The sequence below is a fragment of the Notamacropus eugenii genome, chromosome 1, assembly GCF_028372415.1.
Source record: "Notamacropus eugenii isolate mMacEug1 chromosome 1, mMacEug1.pri_v2, whole genome shotgun sequence".
NCBI lineage: Eukaryota > Metazoa > Chordata > Mammalia > Diprotodontia > Macropodidae > Notamacropus > Notamacropus eugenii.
The window spans coordinates 744039974-744065802 of NC_092872.1; the positions used below are offsets into that span (position 1 = coordinate 744039974).

General features: G+C 42.4%; 2 long non-coding RNA genes across 2 annotated transcripts; one reads left to right on the forward strand and one right to left on the reverse strand.

Annotated features, from left to right (window-relative positions):
* The first annotated feature begins 2580 nt into the window (after nucleotides 1-2580).
* On the forward strand, nucleotides 2581-23411 carry LOC140522976 (uncharacterized). The gene is made up of 5 exons (XR_011973366.1): nucleotides 2581-2823; nucleotides 11031-11133; nucleotides 17411-17499; nucleotides 22568-22684; nucleotides 23353-23411. It is a non-coding gene; the product is annotated as an uncharacterized lncRNA (long non-coding RNA).
* On the reverse strand, nucleotides 4942-25720 carry LOC140523049 (uncharacterized). The gene is made up of 3 exons (XR_011973367.1): nucleotides 25477-25720; nucleotides 24056-24197; nucleotides 4942-7963 (listed from the first exon to the last, which is right to left on the reverse strand). It is a non-coding gene; the product is annotated as an uncharacterized lncRNA (long non-coding RNA).
* Between the last annotated feature and the right edge of the window lie 109 nt (nucleotides 25721-25829).

The window sequence follows — 25829 nt, forward strand, 5'->3', positions numbered from 1 at the left end:
GCTTTCACTGACCCATTATCTATAAATAAGATCCTTAAACAGAAATTAATGTTGAGACAGATGAGTGGCAAAGTAGAGTGGTGGGTCTAGGAATCAGAGCCCTGACACTTAACTCATTATGGGGCCCTGGGAAAGTCACTTAAGCACTGCCTGCCTCAGTTTCCTCAACTGTAAAATGGGAATAGTGACAAGACCTACCTGCCAGGGTTGATGGAAGGAGCAAATGAAAAAATATTTGTAAAGTGCTTGACATAGTGCCTGGCACATAGTGGGTGCATAATAAGTGTTCATTCCCTCTCTCCTATAAGACTCATTGTCAATGAGTTTCCCCCCATAGCCTGGATGATAGCTGAGGGATAAGATTATATCCTTTTTTGCACATAGGTGTCAGGACTCAAAATAGGGTGGAATGGTATTTGCATTTTCCACTAGCTGCCACATCCCACACAGGATGGGTCACCTGCTCCTAATGAGGCAGGCTAGCCTTCAAATAGCCAGGTTCTTGACAATTTCAGCCTATTAGCTGACCAAGACAAAACAAACAACAAATCTCAGGCCCTGCCCTGAAGGAGCTTACATTCCATTTACATCCATTAATAGATATTTTGGGCAAGCCTCTTGGATTGTTTTATTGATTAAGCAAAGAGGGAAATTGAGGTATCTGAGAACTGGGAAGTTAACTTCTAAGTTAGAACTTGGAATTACACACAACTCTCATTGTAAACCCTGAGCATCCCTCCATTTCCCCTCTACCTAGAACTCCCCCTACTCCTTTGGGGACTATTTCACTCAGAGACCCAAGGACATGAGCATCATAGGGCAGACATCACACAAGACTCACCACTTTCGAGCTCTTTTCTACCTCCCAGTATCTTCTTTCCATGATTCAGAAAGTAATCCCACTCACCTGAGCATTACATCACGTTACTCACTCTGCCCTTTGCTTTCAGTGTTTCATCTCAGAGCGAAGCCCATATCTATTCTCTTCATCAACTGACTCTTAGTTCTTTAAATGTCAGGTAATATCTTATTCCAAAATTTGTTATCCAGCCTCATTTACAAAGGGACCAAAGGGAAAGAGAGAGGGAGAAAGGGAAGTGAGGGAGGGAGGGAGGAAGGAGAGACTATGGATGCCTACAATAATTAAACTGCCCCAACAAACTTGTATATTTATACTATGTCCATACTTTCCCAATGGAGCAATGGACAAAAAGAAGGGGGAGGAAGACGGGAAGGAGAAAGAGAGAAACAGGAAGCAAGGAAGATTGGTTTTCAGGAGGCAGATGACTCAGAGAGCTCTGAACAAATAAGGAAAGCAGGCAGGGCAGTACTGACGTGGGAGGCAAACTAATAAAGATTAAGATGGAGCAGGTGGCATTGAGTAGGCAAGGAAGAAAAAAAAATTTTTTTCTCCCTCCTTCATCCTCCAGGAGAATCCAAATACAGCTAGGAGAGTCTTTCCATCATGACTCTGTCGCTCACTGTCTGTGTGGCTTTGGACAAGTCATTCAACCTCTCCGTGACTCAGTTTCCTTATCTATAAAATGAAGGAGGTGGGCTAGAAGGAATCTAAGTCATTTCTTGCTTTTAAAAAATATGACACTATACACTTATGCCATCTAGTTCAAAATTTTCATTCTACAGGTGAGGACAATAAGGTCCAGAAAGGAGACAGAAACAACAGCTTGTTAGTGGCTGAGCCAGGAATAGATCCTGGGGTCTCCTTGTTCCTGGCCCCTGCTAGGACATCTCCACTCCACTCAGGAGGGCTCTCTTAGTAGATGAACAGAGACCCGGGACACCTGAAGAAACCAAACTAAATCATTAAACCACTTTGCCCTACTTATCTAATTGGCTCTTTCTGAAACCTACGAGTGTGTGCCCCTACACAGGGTTTTCAAGTATGTGAGTTGAGGAGGGGGGAGGTTGTATTCTTTTTCAATTTTCTCTCACATCACTAACATTCATTCATTCGATAAGCATTTACTAAGCTCCTACTGTGTGCCAGCTTGGAGACACAAAGCTAAAAACAAAAAGGTCCTTAAGGACTCAACATTCTACCTTCTATTTCCATTGCTTTAAAGCTGAACTAGGATTTCCTCAGCACAGGGAACTTCCAATGAGGGCCTCTCTGAGGGAGATCCCACTGAGGAATACTGGCACTTTAGAAAAATGGATTTAGAGCTGGAAGGGACCCTGTTACAGGCCAAGACCAATTGCCTCGTTTTACAGATGAGAAAACTGAGGCTCAGAGAAGTTAAGGAACTTGCCCAGGATCACACAGCTAGTGTCTTCAGAAGGATTCGAACACAGGGCTTCCTGACTCCTGAGTCCACTGTGCCACTTAGCTTCCAAAGCAAAAGTGCAAAGGCCCTGAGATGTTAAGTGACTTGTGGGACAGGTCTAGAACCCAGATCTCCCTGACTCTGAAGGCATTATCCTCTTCGCTTCTGCCTCTCTAATCTAACCCTTATAATGATACTTTTATGGCGGAGGAGGGAGAACTTTTGATTGCTCTCCAGAAATATCCCAGCACCCTTCAGCTCACCTGATTTAAATGCCAATTAAGCTCTGTCAATCAATAGTTTGCGGGCTCCCAGCCTCACCTGTAACTCCTCTTCCTTACCTTTGTTTGCACTCTAGCCCTCTCTGGTGACCTGTAAGTCCTTCCAAGAAAAGCTTCATTCATAAGCCCTTGAGCATCAGAAAAGGGCCCCTCTCCTTACCTCCTGCTCAGGTCCTGGGTTCCCATCCTAAGATGAATGGCGCTCATCCGTACATATGTCAGTTTCTTTTGCCCAGAGATGCAGTGTTGCTTTTCAGGTGAGTTATCAGCATTTTCTTCCATACGGTGCTCCTATGTAAGTAGCAAGAATTCCATTCCTTTTCTAGGACTGCCCTGTTCTAGGGCTCTTCATAGTCGTGGGGTCTGAGTGTGTTTTCTGGGAACACATAACAGACCCAGGAGGCAGCTTCCTTCGGACACATAGCCTTGGTTGTAACTTTCTTGTTAGCGGCTTTCCTGTCCCATATTATGGCTTAATGGTAACTGCTTTGGGGGGTGGGGGGAGCTATTACCCTGAGATCCTGATATCTTGGAACAGGCCAGGATGAGGGTCCCAGTGACCATTTAATTTAATAGATGCTTATTAAGCACCTACCACATGTGGCACCCACCCACTGTCTCACACATAGTAGGTACTTAATAAGCATCTATTGGATAGAAAGTTGGCCTTGGAGTTAAGAAGATCACAGATTTAGAGAAGGAAGTGCTCTAAAAGACCATCAAATCCAATCCCCTTATTTTCCAGATTAGGGAACTGAAGCAGTAACTTTCCATGGGTTTCTCAGCTAGTGAGTATCTGAACCTAGACTCAGGTTCCAGTTTTGCCTCTGACATGTAATAGCTTTCCAGTGCCTAGCACAATGTCTGGCACATAGCAGGTGGTTATTACATGTTTTTTGACTGACAAATGCCCCAGATAACTCTCCAAAACTTAAGTTGCTGAGCAGGTAACAATCTGCATCAGTAGAAGTTTCCTATATTAATGAAACCCTAAATCTATCCAATCCAGTCATGTCTGAGGCTTTGGGCTAGATCTGGGGACATAAAAGTGAAAAAATAACATCCCCCCACCCCTGCCCTCAAGGATCTTCTGTTCTACTAGAAGAGAAATTGTACAGGAATGAGAGTTCCATATGGCAAAGGAGAAACCTGACAAAATTCTCTTGGAAAATCTGAGTCAAAACCCTTCAACCAGGGAGTCAGAGGTGGGGAGAGGAGAGTGCAGTGTGGAGTACATAGATGGTCAGGGCCCCTTTCTGGAAGAAGTAGTATGTGAACTTTGAAAGAAGATAAGGATTTTGAGAAACAGATCATGGGATCATAGACACAGAGCTAGAAAAGACCCCAGAGGCCTTGAAGTTTTAACACCGCCCCCCCCCCCCATATACAAGGTAACTGAAGCTCAGAGAGGTTGTGACTTACTTAGCATCTCACACAGGCAGGATTTGAATCCAGATCCTTCCAGCTCTCAAACCAATACTATATCCACCTCACCATGCTGTAAGATGAAAAATAAGAAGGTCTTCCAGGTAAGGGATCTGATCTGTAGAATTGCATGAGGGTAGGAAATGAGATTTTGAGTTTGGAGAATAACTAGTCATCAACTGTGGTGAGAATGTATCATGTGTGAATGAGAATAATATGCCAAGGCTAGAGGCCGAAGTTGGAAGGATCTTAATGACTAGGAGGAGCATGCTTTTTATGCCGGAGGCAAGTGGGGAGAGTGACTTGGTCCCCTTTTCCGTACTAACTTGATTATTGTGGCTCAAGGATGGATTGAAGAGGGAAGGGTCTGGAGGCAGAGCAGATCAGATGCAGTGGGACCTGAGTGACCAGAGAGAAGCGTGTCTCTGGGAAAATCATTCCAGCAAACTATCATTTGTTTTAGTTTCATTTTCACAAATCGAGGGCTGGGAGGCAGGGCTTATACCGAACTGGCAAGATTTTTGCCCCTTGGTGATTTCTCCTTTTGGGCTTCCATATACCCCATTACATCTGTTTAAGCCCAATTACTGTAGCCTCCCAGAAGCTGCTGATGTTATCCAACGTCTCCTATCACAGTAGGTTTTGGCAGTAAGGAAGACGACAGCTTTAGCTAATTCAGATTGATTGTTGGCCCTTTAGATTGTCCATTGATGCCCAACTTTTCCCAAGTCCTAGAACTATATCAACATGTTTGTATTTTATGAGCCCTCCTCAGCCTAGAAAAGTTGCCTAGCACAATGAATGGGAATTAAATTCAGATTTGTTTGGAAATTTTTCTCAGTATTCATGGAGCTTATTTGAGATATGCTGAAGTGTCTAGAAATACAGGTTGGGAATCCATTTATGCTAGGAAAAAAAATTCAGTCATTCATTGCAGCAGGCACTTATTCTTTTTTAAAAAGAAGTTTATTGCTATCTTTTGTTTTTATATCCCCTTCATTTCCAAATATATCCATCTCTAGTCTCCTAGCCAGCAAGGAATCCATTGTAACAAAAAAAAAGAGAAAGAAAAAAATCATTTGGCTTAAACTAACATCTTAACTAAGTATGAAGGTATATACAATGTTCCATGCCAGAGTTCAGAACTTAGAATCAAAGAGATCAGAGTTCAAATTCTGTCCCAGATACCTACTGGCTGGGCAATTTAGGGTCTGCTAATTTGTCTCCACCTCAATTTGAGGATAACTGGGCCCATAGGAGAGAATTGTTGTGAGGATCAGATGAGATACTCTAGTGAAAGCATGTTGCAATCCCTGGAGTTTTCTATGAACCTAGCCATTACTCTTAATACAATCCTCCAACTGAGGAGAGAATGAAGAGAGAAAGGTGTATTTTCCTCTTATACTCTTTGAGGATAAATCAAACTTTTAAGTGCCAAATAATAAGAAGGCAAAAATGAAAAGAGTCCCTGCCCTCAAGGAACTCACATTCTATCAGGGAGAAGGAGGACAACAAAAAGTAATTTGGGGGGAGGGAGCAAAGACACTAAGGAGGGGAAAGAGAAGGGAATGAGAGAAGGTCTCACATAGGAGTTGGTACCTGAGCTAATTATTAAAGAGCTAGAGATTTTGAGGAGAGGAGGGAGGGTGTTCCATCGAGGCAAAGGCTCAGAGGTGGGAGATGGGATGTCAGGTGTATAAATTAGCATATAGGACATACCAAAGGCAAGAACCACTTAACATGATCCTTATGTGGCCCATGTCACTCCAATTGTCTCTTTTGTACAAGTTGCTTGGGATTGATCGTCGGATTGGGATTCAGTTTGTGGAGGAAGGAACTTTGAATATGGGGAGAGTACCTCATCAATTTCCCTCGCTTAAAGCTGTTATGAAATTTGTCCTTCCAAATAAAAAGGTTATTAGATTTAAAAGTCAACTTGAAATGATGCCGAGGCATTGTTATGTCAGAGAACTTCAACAGTTCAGTTAAGGATGAAAGGGATTCAACTTATTAGGTTTTACTTCAGTTTTTAAAGTTAATTTTCAGCACTTATAGAAATAACCCTTGCCATGCTTCAGGCAATCTACTCCAAGGAACGATGGTTCGATGGGTGTGTTAGAGAATGTCACCTAAAGCTGGACTCAGAAACCTGCCACTGACGTTGACTAGCCCCTCAGTAAATTAACCTTAACCTTTCTTCATTTCCTTATCTGTAAAACAGGAATAGTAATATTTGTAATACCTCATAAGAGGCACCAAGGTGGCACAGTTGACAGAGTGTTGGACCTGGAATCAGGAAGACCTGAGTTCAAACCCAATCTCAGATATTTCCTAGCTGTGTGACCCTGGGCAAGTCACTTCTGTTCACTTCAGTTTTCTCATCTGTAAAATATGGATAACAGCACCTACCTCACAGGGTTGTTGTGAGGAGTAAACATGTTGATAATATTTGGAGAGGGCTTTGTAAATTATAAAGCATTCTATGAATGCACTGTTATTATGATGATGCCATAGTGGAGAGAGAGCCAGCCCAGGAGTCAGGAAGGCCTGGGTGCAAGTCTAAAACCTGAGGCTCATTAACTGTGTGACTCAAGGTGATTGGCTTATCTTCTCTGTGGTGTCCCCAGGCACCTCTAAGTCTGTAAATTGTAAAACAGGGGCTAACCTGCATGGGTGGAGGCCATTTCCTCTCCAAGGAACTCTTAATACCAGCGAAATCATAGGTTTGCTCCAAAACAAATAAACCTCTTAAGATTCTTGAGGGAGGGAGAGAGGGAAGGAAGGAAGGAAGGAAGGAAGGAAGGAAGGAAGGAAGGAAGGAAGGAAGGAAGGAAGGAAGGAAGGAAGGAAGGAAGGAAGGAAGGAAGGAAGGAAGGAAGGAAGGAAGGAAGGAAGGAAGGAAGGAGGGAAGGAAGGAGGGAAGGAATGAAGGAAAGAAGAAAAAGAAAGGAAAGGAGGAAGGGGGAGAGCAAAGAGAGAGCAGAATACAGGGGGATGAGGTAGTTCCCTTTATGCAATCCAAGATTACACTAGATTTGGTGGTGTTCTTGTTTTGTTTTGTTTTGTTTTTGAATGCTACACCCCATTGCTGATTCGTATTATGCTTGCAGTCCACTAAAACCCCTAGATCCTTTTCAGAACAAATGCTGATTTTTTTGAACTACTTGTGAGCGTTTATATTTTAACCCTAATAAGCTGTTAAACTTTTATGGACAATTATTACCTCTTAAAAATGATCACCTACTTGACAACTCCAATTCCTTTCCTTTGTCTCATCAACTCTACAGCTTCATGCCCCTCCTCCTCAGAATTCTGCCAATCACCTATTTCACCAGTTCTTCCCCGCCACTGATCAACTTTATCAACAATTTCCTTAACCTTCTAATTGTAATGGAAAGGAAAAAGATTGGATTTTTTTTACCACCATGTCTTGAATTGAGTCCCTTCCTACTTACTTACTTCTGAGTCAGAACTGAAGAGAAAGAGGCAGAGAATTGGGATAAGGCTCTTCTCTCCAAGAAGCACATTATTCACAACTCTCCCCTCTAGATCCTAAAATGCTCCAATTTGGAGTTAGTCTTAAAAGTTGTATTTTGGTGAAACCAATCACCAAGGTTCCTTTCAATGCAATTTCCACACTGGCACTGCCCAAGAGTCCTCCCTTCTCTGTCTGGAAGGCTGGATTCCACACTGCCTGGGAAATGTTCTTCTCCTAAGTAGGAGGTAGGGGTTCAGGAATGTTGGGACTCCCTTCTGTGGTCACGTGCGCTCCTCCAGGATGCACTACTCTTCCTCTGACTGCTTCCATCTGCTGGGCTGGCGACAGTCCACTTTCCCCTCCTGCAAAAACATGCAACTCCAATGTGCTTTTGTCCTGAGTCAGTCATTCATTGTTGGTGAGACTGGGCCTACATGCAACAGTTGTCTTTACCTCAGGGTTGTCCAGGCTTAGATGTCAGGGGGATCTGTAGACTTGGATAAGAAAAAAATTACATCTTTATGGCAACATAGTAAGTTTCCTTTGTAATGTTATGTATTTTATTTATACATTTAAAATCATATTCTAAGAAAGGGTTTATACAAAAAAAGATTAAGATGATCTCTGATACACAGCCCTTCTAGGTTAGCTCTACTGCGTTCCTTCTGATCTGTTCTCTGAAAAGCAATAGCAAAAAAAACCAAAACTGTGAAAAGGGATGAGCCAGCACAAAGAATTGTTCCAAATACACACACACACACACACACACACACACACACACACACACACACACACACACACACACACAGTAAACTCATAGGAGAAGAGGAGAGAATAAGCATTTATGAAGTACCTACTATGTGCTAGACAATGTACAAGATGCTTTTTTACATTTACCGTCCCATTTGATCCTCATACCAACCCTGGGAAGTAGGTGCTGCTATTATTGCCATAGTTGGGAAAACCGAAGCAAACAGAGGTTAAGTGACTTGCCCAAGGTCACACAACTATTAGTGTTTGAGGCTTGATTTGCACTCAGATCTTTTTGACTCCAGGCCCAGTGCTCTATCCACTGTGCTGTCATGGACTTTGGAGTTAGAATGGACCCTAGAGGTTTCCTAGATCAATTGCCTCATTTTGCTGATTAGGGCAGCTGGCTAACTCAAGGTCACACAGATACTAAGCAGTAAATTGGGGATTTGAACCCATGGCTCCTGACCCTGAACCAATGTTGATGCTCTTATCTGGTTGTATACCAGGTGCTGAGGCAGCAGTGAGGTATTCTTTGTTTTGTTTTAAAACTACAGGTGGCCAACTCATTGGGGCTGGATTTGGAGGCGGTAAAACTGGGCGGTGAGCCTGGATGACTAGCTAACTGATGGTGAAGAGGAGGGTTGGCAGAGGTTCCTTGGATTGAGACCACCCTTCCCTGCAGCTTCAGGCTGTTGGTCCCTGTTTTACCATCTGGGACCAAGCAGAATAGTATGGCAGTGGTGCTAAGGACCCTGGATTTGGAATCAGAGAACTTGGGTACGAATCATAGCTTTAAACACAAAAGGGACTTTCATCTAATAATAATAAAAGCTGGCATTTGTGTGGCATTTATTAGGTGCTATTTGATCCTCACAACAACTCTTGGAGGCAGATGCTATTGTTATTATTCCCATTTTACATTTGAAGAAACTGAGGCAGACAGAGGTCAAGTGACTTGTCCAAGGTCACACAGCAAGAAAGTGTCTGAGGCCAGATTTGAACAAAGTTCTTTAAGCCTCCAGATCCAGTGCTCTATCCACCTTTCTGTTTAAATGTTTCAGTCCTCTACTATAACCCCTTCATTTTACAGATGAAGAAACTGAGGCTGTTGGAAGTGTCTTGGTGAAAATCAAGCTGTACACTTACAGATAGTGACCATGGCAGCATTTGAACCCAGATCCTCTGACTTCCAAGTTAGCATCACATTGACTACCATCAGGGAGAGTGGCCATGAGAGGAGAGGGAAGGTGTATGTCAAATGGGCTATATTAAGGCTTTTAATTTTTTTTTGGAGGGTAGGAGATGAGGTAATCAGGGTTAAGTGACTTGCCCAAGTCACACAGCTAGTAAGTATCAAGTGTCTGAGGCTAGATTTGAACTCAGGTCTTCCTGACTTCAGGGCTGGTGCTCTATTCGCTGTGCCACCTAGTTGCCCCAAGGCTTTAACTTTTAAAAGGTACACTTCTGAATCATTTGTTGTTCAGTCATTTCAGTTGTGACTCTTTGTGTCCAAATTTGGGATTTTTTTGGCAGAGATATTGGAGTGGTTTGCTATTTCCTTCTCCAGCTCATTTTACAGATGAGGAAACTGAGGCAAACAGTTAGGTGATGCCCAGAGTTACACAGTTGATTATTAAAGGACAAAACAGCATTGCTGTCAGAGAAATCCTGCCCACAAACTAGCGAGTTAGGACAGTAGATAAAATTCTGGACCTGGAATAAGAAAGGTCTGAGTTCAAATCTTGTCTCAGATAAATCAGCTCTGAAACTACCACCTCCTGCCCTTGGGGGTCACTCCTCTCTAATTGGAGAGGGGAGATGGTGGACCCTGGAGAGCTTCTCTCAGATCCTCCACTGCTTTATGAGATCCCCCAGGGTATTCACTTCATCATTTCTCACGCAGCTACAGGACTTCATCCTGTCCTTACACCTTGTACCCACTCTTCTTTAGGCTGCTTTTTATGTGTCATGTTCCTTCTTTAGATTATGAGCTCCTTGAGGGCAGGGACTGTTCTATGCCCTTTCTTTGTAATCCCAGACCTTTGCACAGGGCCTGGCACAGAGGAAGGACTTAATACATGTTTACTGACTCTGACTCTTAAACCCATGGCTCTCAGTTTTGTCCACTGGGGTACTGAGACCTGCCTTCCTTGTGCCATTAACTCATTTTTCCCAGTTTGGTACCTTGGGGCCAAACATGGTTCTGACTTTGTTGAGAGGGCCCTAGATTGGGGTGAGAGAACTTGGGTTTGAATCCTGGATCTGTCATTTACTTCTTATATGACTTCTCTGGGTCTTAGTTTTTTCTACATCAAATTCTCTATCCTGGTGGCATGCCACTCACTAGTCAGACTGCTAGTAGCAGTGGCAGCTGATAGACCACCTGGGTGTGCTGCTGGAGAAGAGTGAGTCAGAGAACTCGGATGAAAGCCTTTGAGCTGACCCCGAGACTGGGCTGGAGAGTTTCAAATAGTATAAGATGACAGTCACAACTCCAAATCAAAGAATTTTCATTCCACGTAGCCATGCTGTGATTGTGTGTGAGTGAGGGCAAAGACCATCCCCCATCTATGGTGCCATTATGGTGAGTCCTTCACCAATCCAACTGATCTTCCTAAAGATCTGACCCTATTACTCCTCCACCCAAGAGACTCCCAGGACCCTTCTTGGGTTTGAGATAACTTATAAACTCCTCTGTTTGGCTCTTGGAGAGGAGGCAAGGAATTATTTTTAAAAGATTTTGACACATCACCTTTATTTTTACAACAGCTAGATTTTCTAATATTTCCCTCTTCTCTCTTCTCCTAGGAACACATCTCTTTTGACAAATGAGTGAAAAAGTGAGGAGGAAAACATCAACAAAGCCGAACAACAATCTACCAAGTCTGACATGTTTAATTCTACGCCTATGGTACACTATCTTTGCAAAGAAAGAGAGAAAATGATTTCACATGGCTTTTGCTTGAGACTAAGTTTTTTCCATGATACTTTCCTAGCATTCTGGCTCCTTGTGTTATTTCTCTTTCCATTTACATTGTTGCCATATTATTTCCTTTTGTATTTCATTTTGTATCAATTCATGTGTCTTCATATGTTTCTCTGTATTCTTCATATTCATTATTATTTAACAGGGCCACAATATTTCATCATATCCCAATATCATTATTAAATTAGCTCTTTCCCAATGAGCAGCACCTAGCTAGCTCAATGGATAGAACACCAGCCCTGGAGTCAGGAGAACATGAGTTCAATCCAGCCTCTGACTAACTAGATATGTGACCTTGGGCAAGTCACTTGTCTATTTACCTCAGTTTACCCATTTGTAAAATGAGCTGAAGAAGGATATGGCAAGACACTCCAGTATCTTTGCCAAGGAAACCCCGAAAAGTGTCAGACATGATTCCCCAATGGACGGGCATATACTTTGTTTCCAGTTCTTTCACTACTACAAAAATTGCTTCTATAAATATGTTGGCACAGTCTTTTTATCACTGACCTCTTTGAGGTGTGTGCTTATCACTGGGATCTTTGGGTCAAAGGGCATGATCAAGTTAGTCACTTTATTGGCATAATTTCAAGTTGCTTTTCCAGGATGGTTAGGTCAAGTCACAGTTCCACTAACAGTATGTTAGTATATCTGTCTTTCTACAACCACTCCGACACATATTATTCACCTCTTTTGTCATCTTTGTCAATTTGTTAGATATGAGGTAAAACCTCAAGGTTTTTTTTTTAATTTTAATTTCTTATGTTTTAATGATGGAGCCGTCTTTCACATGATTAACATGCATTTCTTTTCTTTGCTCATATGCTTTGACTACTTCTCTACTGAAAAATGGTTTTTCATCGTATATATTTGTGTCAGTTCCCTTTATATCTTAGATATTAAATCCTTATCAGAGATATTTGATACAAAATCTCTCCCTCCCCATTCTTTAGTTCTTTGAGCCCTTTACAGTCTGACTCCACTTACCATTCCTTTTTCTTCATTACTTTCACTCACACACTGAAGAATTCAATCAAATTGGCCTATTTGTTGTTCCCAATAAATGACATTCCATCTTTTACCCCAAAATCTTTACACAATCTGACCCCACATCTGGAGACATGCTCCTTTAACTCTAACTAATGGAATCCCTGTCTAATTTCCAGGCTCAGTTGAGGTGCCTTAATCCTAAAGAAGTCTACACTGATCTTTCCTTCCCTCCCCCATTTTCTAATATCCTCCTCCCAGAAATTTCTTTGTGTTTACTTTATGCGAATATATTGTTTTAAGTTTTCTCTGTACTTGTTATTTTCTTCCAATAGAATGTAAGCTCCCTGAGGACAGGAATAGTTTTTTCCTTCTTCCCTCCTTCCCTCTTTCCTTCCTTTCTTCTTTCTTCTCTCTTTCCCTCCTTCCTTTCCTCCCTTCCTCCCATCTTTGTATCCTCAGTACAGTGTCTGGCACATAGCAGGGACTTAATAAATTCTGTTGATTGGATGAACTCTCAGTAGAAGAGTCAGTGCTGTGTAGGGGGAAGGACTACTGAACTTGTTCTGATACAACCTGAGTTGAAGTTCCATTCTGCCCTTTCATTAGTCACATGACTGAGCAAATCCCTTGAGTTTTCAGAGCCTATTTGTCTCTTCTGTAAAAAGGAAGTAATATTTTCTAGCTCTTTTAAAGGCACATATGCACACTCTAGAGCACTGTGTTTCATTCCTATTCATGTAGTTCCAAAAGAACTATGGATCCTGGGATCAAGGAGATAATCAGAGGCTGGGGAAGTGATAGTCTCTCCTGTTCAGTCCCAACATTTAATAGCAACAATTCCCTAAATGGATTATTATATGGTAATAATTACCACCCTGAAACCAAACAGTGAAAAGAGCCCAACCTATAATTTCTGTATCTGAGTGGGGCTTATTAAAGGATATAATCTATCCAGGTACCATCATCCTAAGATGATATGAAGTGGCAACAAACCACAACTGCCTCTAAAGGTCCTTGAAGTCTCCCTGTCACTATGCCAACCATAGAGTGCAGGGATTCATGTTTTTTGGGAATTCGGGGGATCTGAAGGTGGATTGGTTTTCTTTATATAGAGCAGTGAGGTCTGGCCTTGAAAGGTAGGGGGGCATTGGTTGGTCAACGTATAGGTGGATAACCTATTCTTGAAAGTCAGGGGACATTGATTGGCCAAGATCCAGGTGACTGACCTAGTCTTAGCTCTTGATCAGTCTTTTGGGCAGCTTGGCTTTGGCAGCCAGTTGGCAACCTTGGGAGGCAGCTATGAGCTGGGGTGTAAAGTCTTATACGGTGGAAAATACATTGATTCCAGATTCAGAAGATTTCAGTTCAAATCTTATCGTTGGCACTTACTGCCTGACTTTGGGAATGCCACTTAACCCACAGAGCCTCAGTTTCCTTACCTATAAAATGAGAGAATTTCTGAGGTTGCTGAAAAGTCTAGATCTATGATCACCCAGAATGAACCAACTAGCATTTAGTAAGCATCCCTTATGTTCTCAGCACTGTACTGGAAACAGAAGCACAAATATGAAATTGTACCTCCCCTTAATGAGGTTATATCCTACTGGAGAATATAATATGTTTGTAGATAATTAATGATATAAATGCAATTGTTTGGATATGGAGTGGTGAATAAAAGTGAATATTGCTTGAAGCCTGGTAACTGGAATAAAGGTAGCATCCTTGACATTAATAGGAAAGGAAGGATGAGTTTTGGGGGAAAGGTTATAAGTTTGAGCTTGAGGTACCAGCAAGTCATCTGTGAGAGGTATGACCTTGAGAAAAAGCAGGAGACAACAATCTATATGGTAACGCTTCTCACAAAAATTACCAAGTGGGGGGAAACCCTGTTGAACTTTTAACAAGAGAGTTAAGAGGTTACAAGAGATTATTAATATGCTTCAAAGAAAACTATTTAACTCAACCTGTAGAGAGAAGGAACAATTACACATTATACCTAAGAGCAGTGTGTAATCTGCCAAAAAAGGGAATCTCCCCAAATGGGAGGTGTATTAGTAGTTTGGCACATAGCAATAATAATGGCTAGCATTTTTGTAACTCTGTAAAGTTGACAAAGCACTTTGCATGTATTATCTCTCTATATAGTTATATCTATTATCTTTATACATATGTTATCATTACTATCCAAGAATTAATAAAAGGAACCACTCTCCCACAGAAACTTGGTTCATCATGTAACCTTGTAGAGACAGAAATTTGAACATCCATGTGACTCCAGGAGTCACATAAAGCATTGGCATCCAAAACAAGCTTCCTAATACTTTAGGTGAACTTTGTGTAGCAGATATGGGGGCAGAAGTGGGGCATGGACAGAAGTGACACAGGATGGGCACGTATGGATGAAATAAGCATCACTGGAGGACATACTGCACTCTCATCAGCGAGAATCCAGATTCATTCCAGTGCATTATACAGCATGTTTCCAACGATCTAGGAATAAGAAATGACATAAAGGATGTCATGTAGGAAATAAAAGGTCAGAGAAAGAAGGTGTACTACACTGGTACTCACAGAATATAAAGAAAGTTGGAGGAAAATCTCCAGAACACTCCAGAATACTTGGTAGATTTTCTAGGGTAGGAATTCTCAGTCTTTTTGTGTGTTAAGGAACTTCTTTGATGGTCTAGTGAAGCCTTCTGAGCAAAATGTTTTTAAATGCATGAAATAAAATGCATAAAATTAGAAAGATATATTGAAATATAGTTATAAAAATTTTTTTTAAAGAACAAGTTCATGTTGCCTAGGCTAAGAATCTCTCTTCCATGGAAAGTTTCTTTTGTGGGGCAGGGGCAGCAAAATTAAAAGAATGGTCTTAGATGAGAAGGCATGGATATATACATATGTGTGTGTGTGAAAATATGTGTGTATATACATATATATGTAAATATACACTTACATGCATATATAGTATATACATGTGTCTCTATAGTGTGTATACCTACATATGTATATATAGTGTGTACATATGTGTGTAGTGTGTGTACATATATATGTTTATATGTCCACACACATACTTGCTATTTTTCACACAAGACACTCATCTCCCATCTCCCTGCCTTTGCATTTGCTGTGCCTATGCCTAAAGTGCTCTTTTTATTTATCTTAGAGGCTTGGTATTCCTGACTTTCCTCCAAGGCTCAGCTCAAGCACTTCTATAGACAGGTAGCCTTTCCTAGTCCCCTCAGCTGCTACAAGGTTCCTCTCTAAAGTTACATTGTATAACTGTTTTTATGTATCTTGCATGGACTGTTCATGTTCATTTGCCTCTCCCATTGGATTGTAAACTCCTTGGGGTCTGGGATTGTTTTTACTTTTTTCTTTGTATCCTAGGGTTTGATACAGTGTTCGATTTAGTGAGTGCTCAATAAATGCCTCTTCGTGGTAGGATGAATACAAATAATCAATCAAACAATAAACTGTCATTAAGCACCTACTATGTGCCTGGCACTGGGTTAATTGCTAGAAATACAAAGAAAAGCTGATAAAACAAACAACAAACAGCTTCTGCTTTCAGAGAGCTCCTAGCTAAAGAGGGGAAGCAACATGGAAAGCTATGTACAGACAAGATGTACGTGGGTCAAGTTGGAGAGACGTCATTGAGCAAAGGTACCAGCCTTAAAAGGGATCAGGAAAGATTTCCTGTTGGAGATAGGATTTTAGTTGGGAAAATGAGGAAGCCAGGCCAGAGAGGGGGCAAAGATGAGGGGGGAGAATATCCCAGGAATGGAAGACAGCCAGAGAAAATGCCCAGAATCAGGAGATGGAGTGTTTTATACAAGGAGAAACAAATAAGCGAGTGTCACAGGATTGTAGTGCCCATGAAGGAAGAAGACTGGAAAGGTAGGACAGAGGGCTTTTATATTTGCTAGAGAGCCAGTGAAGTTTATTGAATGGGGGTGACATGGTCTGACCTGTGTTTAGGAGGATCAATTTTCCAGCTAGAGCGGAGTAGGGAGAGACTTGAGGCACAGGGACCAACTGGCAGGCTATTGCCAGTAGTCCAGGAATGAAGGAATAAGGTCCTGTACTCTAAGGGGTTATGTTGTCAAGGGAGAGGAGAAGTCATATTGGAGAGATATTGCAAAAGTGGCAGGACTCTAGTTGGGTGCTGGGCATGAGAGGAGTTCTTAGGGCAGGTTGTGAGCTTGAGTGATTGGGAGGAGGTACCCTCAACAGTCATTGGAAGTTTGGAAGAGAGGAGGGCATGGGAGAGGGGGAGAGGATGAGCTCAGTTTTAGACATGTTGAATTTAAGAAGTCTAAGGGACATTGAGCTCAAGACATCCAATAGGCAGATGGAGATGTGGAGATGTGAGTCTGGAGGTCAGAAGAGAGGTTGGGGCTGAATAAGTAGATTTGAGAATTGTCAGAGTACAGATGATGATTGAATCTATGGGAATTGGTGAGATCACCAAGGGAGGTAGTATCAGAGGGAGAAAAGAAGAGGGCTCAGCACAGAGCCCTGTAGGATACCTATGATGAATTTAGATGAAGATCCAGCAAAGGATACTGAGAAGGAGGAGTCCTGTTTCACTTTGCTGACATTCCCTTCACCTTAAATATAAGAATAATAATTAATATTTATATAGCACCTTAAGGTTTGCAAAGGCATTGCAAACATCTCATTTAATCCTTGCAATAACCCTAAGAGGTAGGAGTTTTTATCTCCATTTTATAGATGAGGAAACTGAGGCAAACAGGGTGAAGTGACTTGCCTAGGACCACGCAGTTAGTATGTGTCTGATACTGGATTTGAACTCATGTCTTCGGGACTTCAGGCCCAAGGAGTGGTAAATATTTACAGTGGTAAATAAATTCTTTGTGGAATTGAATTAATATCAGAGTTGTTATGTCTTGAGATAATCATAATATAAAGGAAAGTGTGGTATGATTATGACAGAGGGACAAAGAAAGAGTTCCAAGGACTCAGGGAAAGGAAGGTGGGAGGGAGGGGTGCAGGGAAGGAAGGCTTCATGGGTCAAATGCCATCCCTTTGGATCAAAGGAGAAAAAACAATTCACAATATCATGTGAGAAACCCATTATACAGATATTGTCTCTGTTCACTGTCACTATTGTTTTTATGATCTTGTTGAAGTACCAGTACTCTTGACTGGGTTTTCACTTTTCTCTGAATTCTGCATTGATTTTTAGGGGAAAAAAGAAAGGTACCCAAGGGTACATGTGAAGATTGATACAGAGAATCAGGATGGAAAACCTGCCCATCCCATTGCCCTGCCCTGGTGAGTCAATTTCATGTATCCCAGAATGATTATGGCTCCAAACTCATGTTTGATTATGTGTTTGCCTTATTACTACACCTTTTCAGCCTACAGTCCCCAATTTCATCACCAATTTCACTTGCCTTTTTGGTTTTGGCCCTCAATGGGATTTTAAGCTTGAGGTCAGGGTGAAGGCCACCTGGGTTCTGCACTCTCATACTTACTAGCTCTATGTATGACCTTGAAGAAATCACTTCATCTCACTGTCCATCCCTTGTGAAATAGAGGTGATACTTGAACTCCTCTTCCAAAGTTATTGTACAGACAACTGGGAGTTGCAGTGGATAGAGTACCAGGTCACAAATCAGGAAGACTCATCTTCCTGAGTTCAAATCTGGCCTCAGACACTTACTAGCTGTGTGACCCTGGGCAAGTTCCTTTACACTGTTTGCCTTGGTTTCCTCCTCTGTAAAATGAGCTGGAGAAAGAAATGTCAAACTACTCCAGTATCTCTGCCAAGAAAACCCCACTTAAGGTCACGAAGAATTGGACACAAACTGAAAAAAGACTGAACAACAACTTTTTGTAAAGACCAGGAGTTCTTAACTTATAGTCCATGGGCTCCTTGATTTGGAAATTGACTCATTCCTTCCATGGCACAAGTGAAAAAGGCAACTGTCTCTCTTGGCCCTGCAGATTGCAAAGGCAAAGCCAGAAATCTTTTGGAAAAGAATGCTGCCCTGATTTTACATTTACGGGAATTGATGTAATGCTATGAAGGACAAGGGAAGAAACTGCTAGACTTAATGGAAGACTCATTTCAGGGGGTTCATGAACTTAGAGAAAATACTCCATTTATTTTCATTATCCTTTGGTTTCCTTTGTATTTTATTTTGTGCATTTAAAAGCACAATTCTGAGAAGGGCCCATCCACTTCAGTGAACTACCAAAGGATTCCAGGACAAAAGGGTAAGAGTCTTTGTAGTGGGCAAACTTAAGTGATGATTATCATTAGGGATATGGCAAGAGGGGCAGCTGAACCTGTGTCTTTGCACCACTGAGCCTCAGATGAACTCCTTCCCTGCCCTCTGTCCTTCCAAAGCACAGCACACGTCTTACCTTGGTTCTAATAGTTCTTTGCAGTACCTAGTGCCAAACCTAGTGCCTAGAGCTGGTTGAGTTGAATGTAAGCATACTACTAATTCTTTCTGGAGGAAAGTCCAGTATGTCTCAACCTTGCGATTATCTTAATTGTTTCAATCTCTAGTTCATGCTCACCTTTCTGGTCTTTCTTCTCCTAGACTAGAATAGATCTGTGCTAGCCAATTAGCAATGTGTGTGTGTGTGTGTGTGTGTGTGTGTGTGTGTGTGTGTGTGTGATGGGGGAGAGGCAACCCACTATACGTATAATCTTGGATTTGCCTCACTGAGATTGGAATTGAGAGACCTCAGAGACTTGGTGATTCCAGGAAAGGATTTCACTAGGCAGTAGCCTAAAGGGAACTTTCCTCTGGGTGTGGCAGGAGGGACTGAGGAGTTTATCTATAGAAGGAACACTCCTTTTGTTCCTGAGCCAAGGAAGGCAATTGAATCTAGAGGAAAGAAGGTGGGTCCATTACTTGGGGGTAGGTGGGAAGTGTCTATAAGTAAACCTTTGACACTTAGTTCCACCATTTGTAAAATGGTAATTTTTGCTTAATAAGAAGAAAGTCCTATTGTAAAATGCTACCTATATGTAAGCTAATAATTGCCACTGTTCAGTTGTTTTTCAGACTTATCCACTCTTCATGACCTCATTTTGAGTTTTCTTGGCAAAGGTACTGGAGTGGCTCACCACTTCTTTCTCCAGCTCATTTTACAGGTGAGGAAACTGAGGCAAACAGGCTTAAGTGACTTGTCCAGAGTCACACAGCTAGGGTCTAAAATTGGATTTGAACTCAGGAAGATAAATCTTTCTGATTTTTGGCCTGGCACTCAATCCACTGAATCACCTAGCTGCCCAAGCTAATGATATGTAATGATTATCTCAGAGAGCCCTAGTGTGGTATAATGGAAATAGCCCTGGATAACTGTCAGAAGACTTCCAGCATCAGTTCCTACAATTCCTGGCTGGCTATGTAGGATCATAGATTTAGAGCTGGACTCTCTTAATTTTGGAGACAAGGAAACTGAGGCCCAAAGAGGTTAAGTGATTTGTATAGGGTCACACAGGTATAGCATGTATATACTATGGAACCACTGGCTATCTATTTACTCTAGTGGCCTGGGCCCCCAGGGCAGGGCTACTAGGATTAACCCTCTAGAGTTGGGGAAGGTCTTTTCTAATGCAAAAGCTTATAACCTTCCCCCCTCCAAAGTGAGCAGCTGTGGGTTGCAGTAGCCCTGGAGTCAGGAAGACCCAAATTAAAATCTGACTTCAGACACTTCCTTACTAACCATGGGACCCTGAGCAAGTTATATAACCCTGTTTGCCTCAGTTTCCCCATCTATAAAATCAGAGTCAAAGCTATGGTTTTTCCAGTAGTAATGTATGACTGTGAGAGTCGAACTCTAAGGAAATCTGAGTGCTGCTCAGATTGATGCTTTTGAATTGTGCTTGAGAAGACTTTTGAGAGACCCTTGGACAGCAAGGACATCAAATTAGTCAATACTTAAAGAAATAAATTCAGGCTATTCACTGGAAGGTCACGTACCAAAGTTGAATATTAAATACTTTGGCCACATAATAAGAAGATAGGACTTATAGGAAAAGATCCTGATGTTGGGAAAGATTGAAGGCAAAAGGAAAAGGGAGTGGCAGAGGGTGAGATGGATAGATAATGTTAGAAAAGCAATGAACATGAACTTGGACCAGACTTTAAGAAGTGGTATAGGATAGAAGAGCCTGGCATGCTATGGTCCCTGGGGTCAGTCAAACATGACTGAATGACTTTATTGCATTCCTCTCTCTCTCACGCTTTCTCGCTCTCTCTCTCTCTCTCTCTCTCTCTCTCTCTCTCTCTCTCTCTCTCTCTCGCTCTCTCTCGCTCTCTCTCGCTCTCTCTCGCTCTCTCCCCCTTCCCCCCAACCTCCATTGCTTTCTCTTGCTCTCATTTTCTCTGGTGGTGTCGCTTTTAATATATGTTGAGTATTCATTTTGAGATTATTGTATGATGTGGTATAAGTTGATGATCTAAACCTAATTTCTGCCAAATGACTGTCCATTTTCCCCTATAATTGTTGTCACATAGGGAATTCTTTCTCAAGTATATTGTTTAGTTTATCAAACATTGGGTTATTGAATTCAGTTGTTTCTGATTCTTCTTTAGTCTGCTCTAATCACCTGCTTTTCTATTTTTTAAAACCACTACCAAAGAGTTTTGATGATAATTGTCTTATACTATAATTTTGAGTTAGGAAGTAAGACCCTTTGTATTTCTACTCCTCTCTTCCCTAGCTATTATAGTCCTTGCAATTCTAGGCCTCTTGTTTCTCAAGACAATTTTTATAATGATTTTATATCTCTCTACAAATTCTCTCCTTAGTAGTTTGGTATGGTGTGTAGGTAATAATATTTTTATTACATTGTCATGACCTGAACAAGTACTGAAGATTCTTCCAGTTATTTCCATTATTCTTTTAGTGTTTTGTATTTGTCTCTTCATAGTTTCTGTGTATGCCTTGGTAGATTGACTCTCAGATATTTTATGTGAGTAAATAAGGTAAAACACAATTAACATGAAGGAGGAGAGAGGCTTAGCAGCTAGTGGGGGATCCTAGGATTGGGAAAACTTTGGGTAGGAGATAAGAGGTGGTTGCTAAGCTGGGCTTTGAGGGCAGCTAGTTAAGGTGAGAAGAAAAGGAATGTCAGATATAGGGACCACTTAATATATAGGCCAGAGGTAGAAGGTAATGTACAGGAAATGCCTCATAGGCTAATTTAACTGGAACGGAGAGTGTGTTCAAGGAATCATATGAAATAAGACAGGAAAGACTGATAAGAGTCAAATTTTTGTGGAGGCCTTTAAATATGTGCTTGAGTATTTTCAGCATTTCTTTTGTGCCAGGCATCACATTAAGCACTGGGAATGCAGATGTAGCACCCTCTTTGATCTCATGCCCCCAATTCCCATTTGTACTGATAGTCTGGGTCTTCGGAGGATGGTTGGCTATTGCTGCTACTATTCTTAGGGCTAATCCTGAGGGGTTCGGTTTCTCATAGTCATGCATGAGCCCCAACCTGTGTGCTTCCTATTAACCAGCAGACTTAATTAGCTTATGTTGTTCATTCATTTCAATCATGTATGTCTTCGTGAAGCCATTTTGGGGTTTTCTTGACAGACACTGAAGTAGTTTTCCATTTCCTTCTCCATTTCATTTTACAGATGAGGAAAGTGAGGCAAATAGGGTTAAGTGTTTAAGTTGCTCAGGGTGATACAGCTAGTAAGTGTCTGAAATTGAATTTGTACTTATGAAGATGAATCTTCTTGATTTTTAGTTTTTAGCAAAGGTATTTATTCAGATAAGAACCATTAGTTAAAAAACACTTCCCCCCACCCCAGCCTGGGGAACACTGTTCCACAAATACTCACAAGATCATGGCAAGACTGACAGAGGTGAGAAGATACCTGTGTGGTGATCCAGTACTTTATGTTCTAGACATACTTTCTTGAGTCCATAGAAGCATTCTTTTCAGATGGAAGGGGTAATACTTCTTGAAACTATCTTTCTTTGTATGAAGATTGCTTCTGGCTAGATATATTGTTTTCTCTTAGTCCAACTTCTCCAGTCTTAGCTACATGTACTATCTGCTCCTGTCTCAATTTCTCCAATGAAACTCTTTCCTCTTCCCAGCTGGAACTATTCCCTGTCAAGGACTTGGCTGGGATCCTCCAGACTGGAACTCTTCTACCACTAGTTCATAGTTTAGCTGGACTCCATCTTCTCAAAAGGTCACAAGATGTTTTCTATGTGGCCTCATATTCCTTTCCTCCAATGGCCCAAACTCTACAATCCCCTCAAATTTATTAAGTGTAGTTTGCAATTGGTTTACTTTTTGAACATTCAGGTAAGATGACTGGGCTTTTTGTGATTATGTTAATTGTTGCAGGAATGGAACCCAATCCTTAACACAAAGGAAAAAAACAAAACAGTTGCCTGCCCTCAAGAAGCTTGCTTTCTATCCAGGGTCAGTGTAAACGTAGGAACAAAGAGAAGATTATTTGAAGTAAATACAAAGTAACAAGAGTTTTCTTTTTTTTTTGGAAGGGGGAAAGGGTAAGAGGGCCATTAGAAGTTGGGAATGGAACAGGAAAAACCTCAGATAAGAGAGGGTACAAAATCTTAGATTCAAACTAAAAATTAATTTCTTGTAGGAAAGGGATAGTTGGTGGTGGGTGATGGGCTGGGTGCAATCAGGAAATAGTTATATTTTGTTTACCCTAGAGATAGTATGAGTAGAGAACATTGAATATAGTTGAAGGGGCACTGGTGACAAACACATAGATTAAGAATACAGCTCATCTATAAAATGGGGAGAGTCTCCACCCTGTCTACCTCCTTCAACTGTTAGAACCAAATGTGATGATGACCACTATGTCATTGGAAAACACTGTGAGTCATTTTTTAGGACAGGACTGTTCTGTCTCTGAAATCTGGTTATGATCCATTATGAGTGGAGACTGGATTTGAAATAAACACCCAAGACTGAGGTTAATTGAAAAGAAAAATAAATGGATAGGAAGAGATCCTGGGAAACATTATGAGCAGAGCCAGCCAGCACAGGAACATCATAAATGGAATACCCAGGGGTACAAGGGGCTTTTCATTATTTTTTTCTGGTGCTGAATCTGCAGACAACTTAGTTTGGCTTTTCTTTCTTTCTTTCTTTTTCAGGTGAGAAGTGTTATTGCAGAAGTAGGGGAAAAAATAACCCAGCTTAAGGTGCGATTCTGCAGCTGTGCAGACTCCAGGCATTTTTTTTAACTGTTTAAAATTAGGATGAGTGAGCTCTAGAATGAAGAAGGAAGTGACGAGGAGAAGGCCGGAGCAAAGCTCGGAAGGAGGTGTAGAAGGGAGTTCAGGTGAGGGAGGGGATTATCTAATTTCTCCTAGACTTGTGTTGTAGTGGGATAGTCTGAAGCAGAAGTGCCAAACTGAAAGCCAGCTCTGCAAACACCCCCTCACCACACCCATGGGTAGGCGGCTCAAACTTCCTTATTTCTGGCCCCAGATGCCTAGTGCCTTATCCACTGGGCTATGAATGTCTTCTGAAGGTCTGATTTTCCCAGTTCTGACACAGAAGTTATTCCATATCCCTAGAGTGAGGAAATTCACCCAAATGCTCAATCACCCTCATTCTTGGCTGATTTCTTTGCCTGATTCTCTGTTTGTGACCTCTCTCTCTCTCTCTTTCTCTCTTCCCCCTTCCCCCTTCCCCCCTAGTCTGTCTCTCTCCCCTACCCTCTCTGTCTCTTCCCCATCCCCCTGTCTCCTCTTTCCCTCTGTCTCCATTTCTCCTCTCTTCCTGGGGAGCTGTGCTTGGAGTTCCAGGCACTGAGGGTTTTTGCACCACGATCCATGCTAAGTTGGAACCAACCTTGGAGGCAGCTCTTTTCTGGGCCTCTGACCTTTTACCCTCTGGTCAGCAGTGTCAGTCCAGCTCCCATCATTTCCTCCCTCTTCTAGGCTGGAACCCAGCCCCCACTTTCTAGGTGGCTGTCACAGATGCCGTTTTGTTTCTGTTTCAAAAAAAAAAAAAACAAAACAACTAATAGGAGGGACAGTAAGGTAGCCCTGAAGTCAGGAGGACCTGAGTTCAAATATGACCTCAGACACTTCCTATCAGTGTGACCCTGGGCATGTGACTTAACCCCAATTGCCTCAAAAACAAAAAATAAAAAGGTGACTACAACCTTGCTTAGTGTATTACTGGACAACTATATCAAGCTCAAATTCTACTGAAGGTGTACAACATACAAACAGGAAATTATATAGGTGTCCATCTGAAGAGGATTTTAGGGAGGGTAAGGCAAGGTTTCCCACAGGACTTGCTATCCCAGTTGCTCTGGTTCTAAATCCAATTTCTCCTTCCATAAAACCAGGCTCTGCCCCTCAGAGAACTTAGATTCTTTTCAGACATTAGCAGCACCCATGCCAGTCGCTACATCTAGCAGTCAGGATTATGGAATGATTTTAATTGAACATATCTCTCATTAGAATGGAACGTGGGCATTGTTTTGATTTTCTTTATGACCTAAGCATTTACTACTACTACTGCTACTGCTAATACTGCTGCTGCTGCTGCTACTACCACCACCACCACTGCTGCTGCTACCACCACCTCCACCTACTGCTACTACTACTACCACAGCTACTACTACACCTACTTTATACCAGGCACTTTTCAAAAGGTTTAGGAATATTACATCATTTCATCCTGACATTTTACCGATGAGGTAATAGCAAACAAAGGTTAAGTGACTTGCCCAGGGTCACACAGCTAGTAAGTGTCTCAGGCCCGATTTGGGAGGGAACGAGAGCCGTTCTTTCAGTTTTGTCTTACAAACCCTCCTTGAGGTCTAGGGCTTTTAATAGTAGGAGCTTGACAGGCTCCCAGATTTTAGAGCTGGAAGAGACCCCCTAATTCTGCAGAAGGGGGAATCGGGCTTGCAGGAGGATGAGTGACAGAGCTGGTATTCCAAGCCGGGCAGTCGTTTCCAGAACCTAGAGCTTGGAGGGACCTACGGGACCGTCTATTCCGAAGAGTTAAATTGGGCTCAGAGCGATGTGTCCGAGGAAACTTCAGATGTGAAGATGTCAGGCTAGGGGAGCTGGCCCTGGACTCAGGAAGACCCGGGTTCCGGTTCTGCCTCAGACACCTCCTTTGCGACCCTGGGCAAGTCATTGGACTCTCCCGGCTGCGTGGGTCCCCGGTGCTGGGAGCAGGGGTGGGGGTGGGGGGGTGGACAGCCAGCTGCCCCAGGCCTGGAACTGCCTGCGCTCCCTCCTCATCCTCACCTGGGGCCCGGATGGAAGTCCCAGCTAACCAGCCGCCCCCCGCAGGAAGCTCCCCCCACCCTCCTTCATGGCAGGGTCTTCGCTCCGTGGATCATCCCCAGTGCGTGCAATCTAGAGCCTGCCGCACGTTTGCGGGCCGTTTGCGAGGAGCTGCGTGCACGCGGAGTGCCCGAGGGCCTGGAAGCCTCTGGAGGGCAGGCCAACCCCCGCCCAGCTCCAGCCCGCACACCCGGCGCGGCTCGGAGCCACGCCTCTCCTCGCGAGCTGCAGCGTAGGCGGGGCAGGGGGCAGGGCTCCCGAAGGGGCGTGGCCGAGCGTGTGCGTGCGTCGGCGTCGCGAGGGGCGGTGAGGGG